This window comes from Nematostella vectensis, chromosome 9, assembly GCF_932526225.1.
Source record: "Nematostella vectensis chromosome 9, jaNemVect1.1, whole genome shotgun sequence".
Lineage (NCBI taxonomy): Eukaryota > Metazoa > Cnidaria > Anthozoa > Actiniaria > Edwardsiidae > Nematostella > Nematostella vectensis.
Window position 1 is genome coordinate 9,619,641 of NC_064042.1, and position 10,584 is coordinate 9,630,224.

The window sequence follows — 10,584 nt, forward strand, 5'->3', positions numbered from 1 at the left end:
CCTTTTTCTCGAACTCTTATTATATCCTTTTTAAAACTTATTATCACGACATTATCACATCACTTTTCAAATGGACATTACTTAACTACAAGGTACAGCTCTGAATTAGATTATGATGACTGTTACAATGGGGAACTTTAAAGATTAATGTTCTTTCGGCTGAAAACAAACATTTAACCCCTGCTACACGACGAAAGTGTATAAAAATACTCCTCAAACTCTTCTTACTCTCCAGCTATGCGTGGAGTTGTAGACTTTGTATCCATTTTCATTTTCGTCTTTGCCATATATGTGCCTAGCTGCGAATCAGATAACTCTGTGTTCTTGACAAGCCTTCCGGGAAAAAAAACTTATAACGAAGGTAGAGCGGAAAGTTCGTGTAGTAGATGAATTCGCGTGCATTCAACAGTGCACTGGGGCGAGTGGTTCCTGTAGAGCCGTCAACTTCCGAACGAGCAGCGATGGAGACGGTTTTCACTCGTGTCAGCTTCTTAACAATGATGATCGAGATTTGCCGGCGAGAAAAGACCTGGTGGGTGACCCTGAGTACAACTTGGTCCGTATATTGGTAAGTAACACCAAAATATTCAATATAGTATAGTTTAGCGTCGGGTGGAATATGGAGCCTTGTTAAATGAAGATTCCCGCGATACCCTGGGTCGGCCTTAGACAGGGGCGTACTCAGGATTTTTACAAGCTGCAGTCAGAGCATTCAGAAGCCGAATGAGGGCGTTGCCCCTCATCCCGCATCCCCGTGAAGATTTCATAGCTCCCGCTTTTGGGTTTGAAATTGACGTCAGTGCGTCAGACTTTTGAGAATATAACACGATCCTCTGTCATCCTCGATCTGAAATAGGACTTCAGTTGTCGCGTGGAACTGAACGACATAACAATATGTTTGGAAATCATCTGTAGACTACCATTATTAGGAAAATTATAGTTTTTATTCTCATCATATATATAAAAATACATAAAAATGAATGAGCAAACATTTGATTTTTTCCCCTCGTTATACAAATAAGATCGCAAATTGTTTTTGCAGTCCAGTGACTGCAGGCCTATGGGCTGCGTACGCCCCTGTTAGATAAGTCAAAAAGTATAATAGAAACACACCATAATATCTACAAAGACAAAGAATGATAAGTTCACTCAAAGGGGAAGGTCCAAGGGGTCCCATTCAAGGCACCGCACCCTTAATATAAAACAACCATTTGTAAAATCATTCAGTGACGTGCTCTATAACCGCTTTCTTACGTTTGAAAGAAAAGAATCCATAGAAAGTAGGTAATACAAAAGGGTTTTACCCCCTGCGTTTTTCATTAATTTCAACAATTTTTTTCTGTGTAGTATTTTATGGCTTTAATCAGTGCCCGCGATAGCTCTTAGAACGACAAGGACAGTCTCAGTAGCTTTGGAATACCCGGGAAGCTATTTGTTCCAAGAACAAATTGTGCTGTGCCTATACCATAGCTAGTTACAAACCGATACGACCTATCCATTTCGATCGGCTAATTCAAGCGAGTATTTTCAACCATATATCGTCAATAATGTATCAGACTTTATTTGCAAATTGTTATTTTGAAGTTTCCTCGCGAATAGACCGTGGTAATTTTAACGATTTACAATAAAAAGAGTGGTTGATCGTCATTCTTTAAACTATAGAAAATGTGTTTTTCCCCTCAGCAACAGACCAAAGCTTTCTGCTAGGAGTTACGATCCTACGATGGCATATCGACTACCGGTATCTATTCCATCGTCCCAATCCCCAGGCAGCCAGTCGAGGTCTACTGCGAGCTGGACACCAATGACGGAAGCTGGACTGCCATTTGTACCGTTGCAGAACTGTCCTCGTTGTAGAAGTGTCTAACCAATCAGATAGGACTACATGTGTCCAATCATAGACCTTGTTAGAATACCACACGTGTGACACTGGGATCGAGTGGCAGAACAGTCTTCCCTCTTCTTCCCTGGGATCGAGTTTGGTATGGCAGAACGGTTGTTTGTTGATAATATAACTGATTTCTGAGGAATTGATAAAGCAGAGAAACACTCAAATAGCAGAGAAACACCCAAGAGAAAAGGATTTAGCAAAAGCCATGTTATGTTCCCTCACTGGAGTCCGTCCTAAGACGGAGACAAGCCATTAAGAGGTGAGTCACGCTCACTTGCTCCTCGAAAAGTCTTTACTTTTCGTACCGTCCTTCGCTAGGGGAGATATCCACAATTAAGCAGGTCAAGTAGTTCATAGGAAATGCATTTGAAAGCTACTACTGATAAACAAGTGAACGCAATGCGAGTAAAACATTCAATTGATAATCAATCAGTTCCACTATCTAAGTTGGGCTAAGTTGTACAGTAAGATTGCAGCTATAAGCTTACAATTATCACACAGTCCCCTAAGTAACCTGATTTGATCTTTCTCTGCCTCATAAAAATCAATACGGTGAATTGGCATATCCTTAGATTTGCCTTTTCTAAGGGTCTGTTTACATTACGAATATCAACCCTGGCTGAAGCTTTAGTATGGCCAGGCGACTGAAAATGTTTTTCATATTAGTAGCTAGCTTCAGCCTGTACTAAATTCGTTTTTGAACAGTTAAAACTATTCACAGCACCTTGGCATGTTCTTAGCAGTTCTTAAAATTTGGTGAAATGCTGGACGTTCATATAAAAAAAGGTCCTTATAAAAAAAGAGTGTTCTTTAATTATGTGATTACATGGAGATATTCCATCCACTACTGGAGCTTGGGGTGAAAATCCTAGCACAGGTGAGCAGCCCAGGCTGGAAATCTCGCTCATATAATAGAAAAAGCAATTTTACAAGCATTTTAGGAATACCCGGTTGGACCCCCTGACTGTGCTGAAAACTCAGCCTGGGTTGAAATTTTTAATGAGATAAAAAGAAATCAACAGTCGTTAGAATGCTTCTCTATCAGGCGTGTCATCACCATTGACCACCAAAAAGTTGGTATTTGATTTTGAACAGTTGTCATGTTAGACTTTTTCCATAGCTATCTATGACTGCCAAATGCTGCAAATGCTGTTTGTGTCCCTGCCAATCCTTTGCACCATATCAAATCCTTGCTTAAACAATCCATTAAATTTCATATTTATACTAATAACTATTAGAAAATGATCACTGATACCTCAACCAATGAGAGAATGAGTGGGGAGAATTAGTCAATAGAGAATGAGGCAATAGAGAATTAGTAGGGAGTGTAGTTAGAAAGAAGTGCTTACTACTTAGTGATTAGTATTCCCTAAGTTGCAACTTTGTTTTCATTGTGTTCCTGGATTATTGTTGAAACGCCAAATTAGCTATAGAGAACTTGCTATAGAGCGTATTTATGTTTTTATTGCTGGCTTAGCAACCTATCTACTACTATGTTAACAGGGGGATTTGTTACTTTGAAGACATTATGCACTTGTATTTTATATTTCACTGATTTTTTTATTTATGTAAATAAATTATAATTTTATAATCCTGATGTAAAAAAGTTGTAATTTTTAAGCAAATTACAAGCAAAACTGTTGTCAGCAACAGACTGCCACCATCCCCAGACTGAAAAGACACCTCAGTGCATTGTTGGAAACTTCAAGGCATACTGCTTGATCAGCAGTAGTTGAACTTGACTGATAGTGTGGGACTTGAAATAGGGGGAAGGTTTCTGTTTTTGTTCTGTTTTTTCCAAAAATTTGCGCAAAAGTACATTAATGGGGTAATTAATAATTTGTTATTTCTATGTAATCTAAGTAACAATGGCACTTAATCACCTTTAACAGTAAATAAATTAGCCTCAGCTTCAGAAACTGGGTCTTCATTTAGTGTAAAAGTTTTTTAACATGTTTTTTTTTTAACTTTGTCTTTGGCTACTTCTTATACGTTCATCTGACATTGCTATTCCTCATTTGCCCAGATAGTGTTTTTAAGATGAATTTCTAACATCTTCAACATGTTCTCTTGACTCAATTGTAATATGTAATACAAGGTTACAATGATTTTTCTTTGTCACAGGGGCTTCACCACCTTGATTATCTCATCCTGACCAAGTCATTGCACTGCAGTTGTCCACACATCACAGTTGGTTATTGCCCTTGACAAATACTGCAGAGGAATTCCATTTTTATTTATTTCAGGCAGTGTCAAATTTTGTTATTCAATGTCAAAGGTGCCAAGGTTAACAAAATTGAACCAGAGATTTTGTCATCTTTAGCTCATCTTTAGCTTTAGGCGGCACCAAGCAAATAGTCCAGTTTTGAATTCAACTGTGCCATTGGAATTAAGGACACATATAAAGACAGTGTGAGCCTAAGTTTCAGATTATTGGTTCACAAATAACATCGAGATCATAAAGAATTCACATGTTTTACATTGTTTTTTTTCAAGCTCTAGGAGATTTTCACTTGTATGTTACACTTGACTTATACTACCTTTGTCCATCTATTCAGCAGGCATGATGGATTTCGAAATTTGATTACTGAAGCAACCTTTGTCACATCATAGCTTATAATGTTCTGCTGTAGTTATGTAACTATTTATTTGCATAATCTTTCAATAAATCACATGATTCCTTGATGACTCCATTGTCTCTGAATGGCAATGAAACATATTCCTAAAGCAGCTGTTCACTAACCAAATCAACATTCCCCTACTGTAATATGCTGCCCTTTATTCCCCCTCTATAATATGCCCCCCCTCTCAATGATCTGCCCTTCCTTTCTGCCAACCCTCTTTAATAAGCCATCTTTAAAAAAACATAGCTCTCTAATAAGCTGCCCCTCTGATAAGCAATCCCTTTCTAGCAAGCCACGACTCTATTTACCCATCCCCTGGGCAAAATTTCTAGTATTACATTATTTACATACCAGTGTGCACCTTCTGTTAGGCTGCATAGAGTGCATTATTTAATAAGCCACCCTCTCTATTAAGCCAACCTTATGAAACAAGCCAGTCCTCTCCAATAAGTCACCCCTCTAATAAGCCATCACTATCTAACAAGTCACCCCTTTAATAAGCCAGCCCTCCCTAATAAATCACCCATCCAATAAACCAGCCCTCTCTAATAAATCACCCATCTCTAATAAGCCACCCCTCTCTAATAAGCCAGCCCATTCTAATAAGCCAGCCCTCCCTGATAAGCTATCCCTTTCTAATAAGCCACCCCTTTCTTATAAGCCACCCCTCTCTAATAAGCCATCCCATTCTAATAAGCCAGCCCTCCCTGATAAGCCATCCCTTTCTAATAAGCCACCCCTTTCTTATAAGCCACCCCTCTCTGTTGAGCCATCCCTCTCTAATAAGCCAAATCTGTCTCATAAGGGGGGGGGGATGAATAGGGGTCTCCCTAGCAGGTTTTTATCCAACGTGTGGCCAATATAAGTTTTGACACCTATGCGGCAGAAAAAGGGCGTGGTCCCTAAACTCTAAGGGATAGCAGTTAATGTTATCAACTGCCTTCTACGACAACTAATTACCTAGTCTATGAAAAGGTGTATTCCCTCCTGGCCTCAGCATGGAATAATGTGGCACATTTCTGTAGTTACCGTACTATTCAATATTATTTAGGTAGAATAAGCAGTAGATACTGTTAAAGAATAATGTTGAAACTCCTGGAAGAACGCGCTAGGAGACTATTGAGTCGCCTCATGGATAGAAACTGCATGTTATTTCAACAAAGACAGCAATACAACGAAATGTTTATAACCCTATATTTTTTGGATTAAGCTATTTTGGACGCTTGTGGCCTTAAAAATACGGGGATACCGTTTTTGTAAACCATTAGCACGTACTGGGAATATTGAAAAAAATAGTTTGATTTCTTATTCAATATCCATTCAGCACTTCTATTGTTCTAAAAATATCGCAGAAATACTTCTCACTGTTGTCTTGGCCTTGTAGTGGAGTTTTATCTGCAAAGAATTGACGTAGCTAAAGAAAATATGTTTCTAGCCTCACAGGCTGCCCAGGATCTGTCCTTATTTTGTTAGTTAAGATATCGAGTTCGTCAAAAAGAAATAGCACAATCAAAACACTAAAGCCACTCTTAGAAAGAAAGAAGCTTGACTAATTTTAGTTTAGTGAGTATTGGAAAAATGCGATTAGCTGCCTAAATAAGGTTATGCTATGGAAAGGGAAAATGTTCTAAAGAGAGAAATTCGATAGTCTCCGCTCTTAACTAAACCTCTGCTTGTGCTGTGTACAGATTCTACGAACATGATAACTTTAGGGATTATTTATTTTTAATAATCATTATTCTGTTCAGCTATCATAAAATGGATATAATAAAAACATGTATAATCTTGTTTTTTTTATTGTATATGCCATATCACAACACTGATTGGAGCAAGAAAGGTAAGAAGCATCATCTCTTTAGATGGGGTTGGTCTCGAAGTGTGCTCCATTAAAGTAGTAGCGGCTGATGGTCCTATCTTACAAATACTATCCCCGCAGCAGAGATAGCACCGGAATAAAATTCAGGAAAACTAAGAATGTGAGAATGTTAAATATTTCGTAAACATTTCTTTGGTTCACTGCCCTCAATGTGCTATCACTTACGGGTAAATTTATTTTAACACCCAAAGTGAGCCATATTCTATTAACAATATAATTTAGATTAAATTTCTTATTTCATTTATGTAAGTGCAAAGTAAACAACAATATCTATTTATGCTATCATATTGTTTAAACATTTTTATTTTGAAGTAAATGAGAGGGCTATAGAATATCCAGACTTGAAATTGTAACATATACATATTCTTAAGGATCGAGATCAACAACACTTTAAAGATAACACAATGCTCTAGATTTCATTGAAAATGTTCCATAGAATTAAAATGACATTCAATGAGGGATAAAGTTGTTTTAGGAAGAAAACAAAACTTATTTAAAGAAAGGACCAAAATACCAAAAAATAAGCACCATAGTACCAAAATAATTTGAAATCTACTTGGTAAAAAAATCATGTCATTCAATGAGAGTGATCAAGATATTTTATAGTAAGAAAACAAAATGTGTCTTATGGGTAGCCGGACAAGTGTCCCGATGTAAGGTAGTCACTTTTTTGGGATTCTTCACAGCGATTTGTAGAAGACGATTTTCTTCAATAGTCTCAAACTAAGGTAGTCACTTCTTTGCGATTCATTCATGGCGATCGCAAATGTAAACACGAGTAAATACAGCGAAATCAATCCGGCTTGAGATGGTTTTGCACAACTACTTGGTAGAGACAGAGACTATGGTAATATATACAGTAATGAAATCTGGAATCTGGCCTTCAACTGCACAAATACATGGATCTGAGAGCTGTACTCGCAAAATCCAAGATGGCGGCCATGACACAGCTTATGCAGAAGGTATCGACTATAGCGCAAATATTCTTGGGTATTTTGCACAAACACGAGACGACGAAAAAAAAATGCATTTTATGACTGGGCTACCACAGGTTTTCTAGTAAAAACACTGACAAGACAACTAAAGGTTATAAACTGAATTTATAAAGAACTAAACAAGGAACAGAACAAATGACATTTCAACTCAAAGTACAGGTGTATTTATTTACTACACAAATCTGCGCTAGTTAAACTTTGCCACTAGACTCTATTCATATTTAAAGCATATCTCCGGCACTGCTGTCATACGATCCTCTGTCATTTACCTCCATAAGACCCGATCGGACATACAGTTTACTACGTATGGTTGTGGAGTCTTAAAATAAAACATAAAAAGAGACAACGCAAGGTTACTGGTCCCCTCCCTATCCATTTTCTACATTTTTAATAACAGAAAATGGTAGGGATATTAACCTGGTTCACCAGGGGGTATCATCAGGAACCACCTGATTCATTGTTGCCAGCTTAAGCGAGTCACAGTTTGGCCGATCAACTTCAGACAGACCAGAAAGCTGGGGGATTTCATTTGTACTATATGCACTTGCACCCTATTTGTACTGATTCGATCTCAAGCTGTGTCGAGGTCACAATCAAATGATGTGTTACATCTGCAATCTCAATACTCGCCACCACAGTTGAAAGGTGGGTGATTAGCTTCTCAAACAACGTTTTTTCACTGTATGATACAGATCCAATAAAAGTTCACATTCTGGCACAGTTGGCACTTGGATCAGGCGATGGTGCTCACTTGCATGTTGTCATTGTTTGAATCTTGCTATGGCTCATAATTGGTTGCTGCCACCATTAAGACCTGGGAGAGGTTATACATTAGTTGTGAAATATACTGAAGAAACCCAAAAAGCAAAAAACATCCTAGTGAAACTTGGGTGATGAGGTGAATGACAAAAACTTTACATATGTTGAGACTTTTTTAATTGTCAGTCAAAATGTTTGCTGGACACAACAAAAGTGTGATTTACAGTAGGTTTTTCTTCCAATCCCTGTTGTACTTTGCTCAATGTTTTGAAGCTCACATTTCATGAATTCGCGCGAAAAAAGAGATTCTTTTTATTTAGGATAACAAAATTCTTGAAAACCGGTGACAACAAATGTTTTAGTACAATCTTTGACATGGCGACCAAAAGTAAGCCCCGGTATTACCTTTACATATACATCAGTGGTTAACACATGTTTGCATGTTTGGCTGGACTTTTACCTTGTATGTCTCCTGGTTATTCTGCCATTCCAGCCTGTCAAACAGAACATGTTTAGTTTTTTTTAAACAACTTTTGCTTGTGGTGTAATACCGTCATAGTACCTCAATGTGGGTTGTGCAGACCAACATACAGTTGAACTCATAAAAAGGGACTAACTGGGACCTATTAATTTAGTCCCATATACACATGAAGTCACATTTTAGTGTATTTTGAGCTTGTGTGAAAAAAATTAAAAACTGGGTCACTTTTTCAAGTTTCAAAACTATGTTGATGTCCTACTTCTCCAAAAACCCATTAGAACCCTTTCTATAATCTTATCCATTGCTTGAAAACCTCTACCAAGTTGTCTAGGAGTCATATGGGTTAAGTTCAAATGTTTGCTTTTTGCTTGGCACATGGGGCTTTAAACACACATACTTTCCAAATAAAGTGCAAACCAAGTCACAGTGACATTTAGCCTACACAGCTATATGCATATACAGTATTGGAACCAGAGTGTGACACATTACTCACATCTGTGACTAAATATAAGCTTTTTCCAGCATAATATTGAAAAAAGTATGTGATATTATTTCTGTATGTTTATGATTGCAATAAGTGACAAATCTTTTTTCAATTACTTTATGTTGTATGACGACTTCAAACACAAGTTACTGTATATACATGTTCTGAAACTGTTTACCACCTTTTACAAATCGTTTTTTGCATCTTAAAAACTCTTTAACATTATTCTATTTTGCTTTCATGCTTGATTTGGAATTTCCAAAATTCCAACTTTCACCATATCCTGTTTTTATTAGGTGGTAAACCTTTAGAAAGCTAGTAAAGATCCAAGGAAGCATATAAAAAATTAGCATTGCAGGGAAAACTGTTGGTAATGGATAAAGATGATTACAACAGACCCTTATGTTTAAAGGCTTTTGTTTAAGTAATTTTGCACATGAACCATCCATAACTCATAAAGCGTGTGCATAAATATTATGCACACAAAGCAATACATAATAAGGCTTTTGTTCAGAAATAGGGTCAGCGAAGAAATATTTTAGTCCAATAAAAGTGAATACAAATACAGAACTCTATTTCAACGCTTTATAAGCTTATAGATAATACAAAAATGATTATTTGAGATCGTAAAACACAAGTATGGCTCAACATCATTCAAATCCCGCTCCACTAGAGCTAGGAATTAATGCGTTTAAAAATTAAAAAAATCACTAACACTTAGATTCTAAACAATGCTAATATAGGGCGCTTCCTATATTTTTTCTCGCATTTCCTTATTATTCGTTCACTATGAGTTCCGGACACCACAAACGGCTACCGACACGTGGATTACAAGGGCAAAATAACACAAATCGGAATCCACTTTAATCGGGAAAAGCTGTAAGGATAACCAAAAATCATTATCCCTTAAGAGAACATAAAGTCTCACTTGATAAGACTGGTATGCTTGCAGATAATATATTAACAAAGGGATGTATTTTAACAGAGAAACAAAAGCAATACTTTGAAAGTGTCACTGGATGCTTGATTTCGGATTCCTTGGAACGGCGTGAAAACCTTACCTAATTTTAAAAACAGGGCCTGATTGAACTTAACAAATCGTCTTAAGTAACATAATTAAACATGCATTATTCCATGACTTTGTTGGGCTAATAACTTAAGGTTGGATGGCGTTTGCTTTTTTTCATCAGTTGAGCTAATACTTAAGTATTACAATAGTCTTCGCTGTTTTGCTTATAGATTTTCAAGAGGAACATATTCAGCAGAACTTCATCTACCCAAAAATTATTATAATTAATGGAGATCCTTACCTTGAATAAAGGTAAATGCTGAAAAAGTGATTCACCAAGTTAACAATTCCAACACGACCCTATGAACGATCTCCCCTTGGCACGATCTCCACGAGGTACAAGACACGATCACAAAGCACTTTGATTGGATGGACGGTATGGGAGATACAAGAGACAATCTGATT

At 37.1% G+C, this 10,584-nt stretch overlaps 2 long non-coding RNA genes across 2 annotated transcripts; one reads left to right on the forward strand and one right to left on the reverse strand.

Annotated features, from left to right (window-relative positions):
• The first annotated feature begins 1,773 nt into the window (after positions 1-1,773).
• On the forward strand, positions 1,774-4,579 carry LOC125572456. Its single transcript, XR_007313825.1, has 2 exons — positions 1,774-2,150; positions 4,016-4,579. It is a non-coding gene; the product is annotated as an uncharacterized LOC125572456 (long non-coding RNA).
• A 2,893-nt stretch (positions 4,580-7,472) lies between these two features.
• LOC125572459 lies at positions 7,473-10,574 on the reverse strand. The gene is made up of 3 exons (XR_007313827.1): positions 10,421-10,574; positions 8,606-8,639; positions 7,473-8,200 (listed from the first exon to the last, which is right to left on the reverse strand). It is a non-coding gene; the product is annotated as an uncharacterized LOC125572459 (long non-coding RNA).
• Between the last annotated feature and the right edge of the window lie 10 nt (positions 10,575-10,584).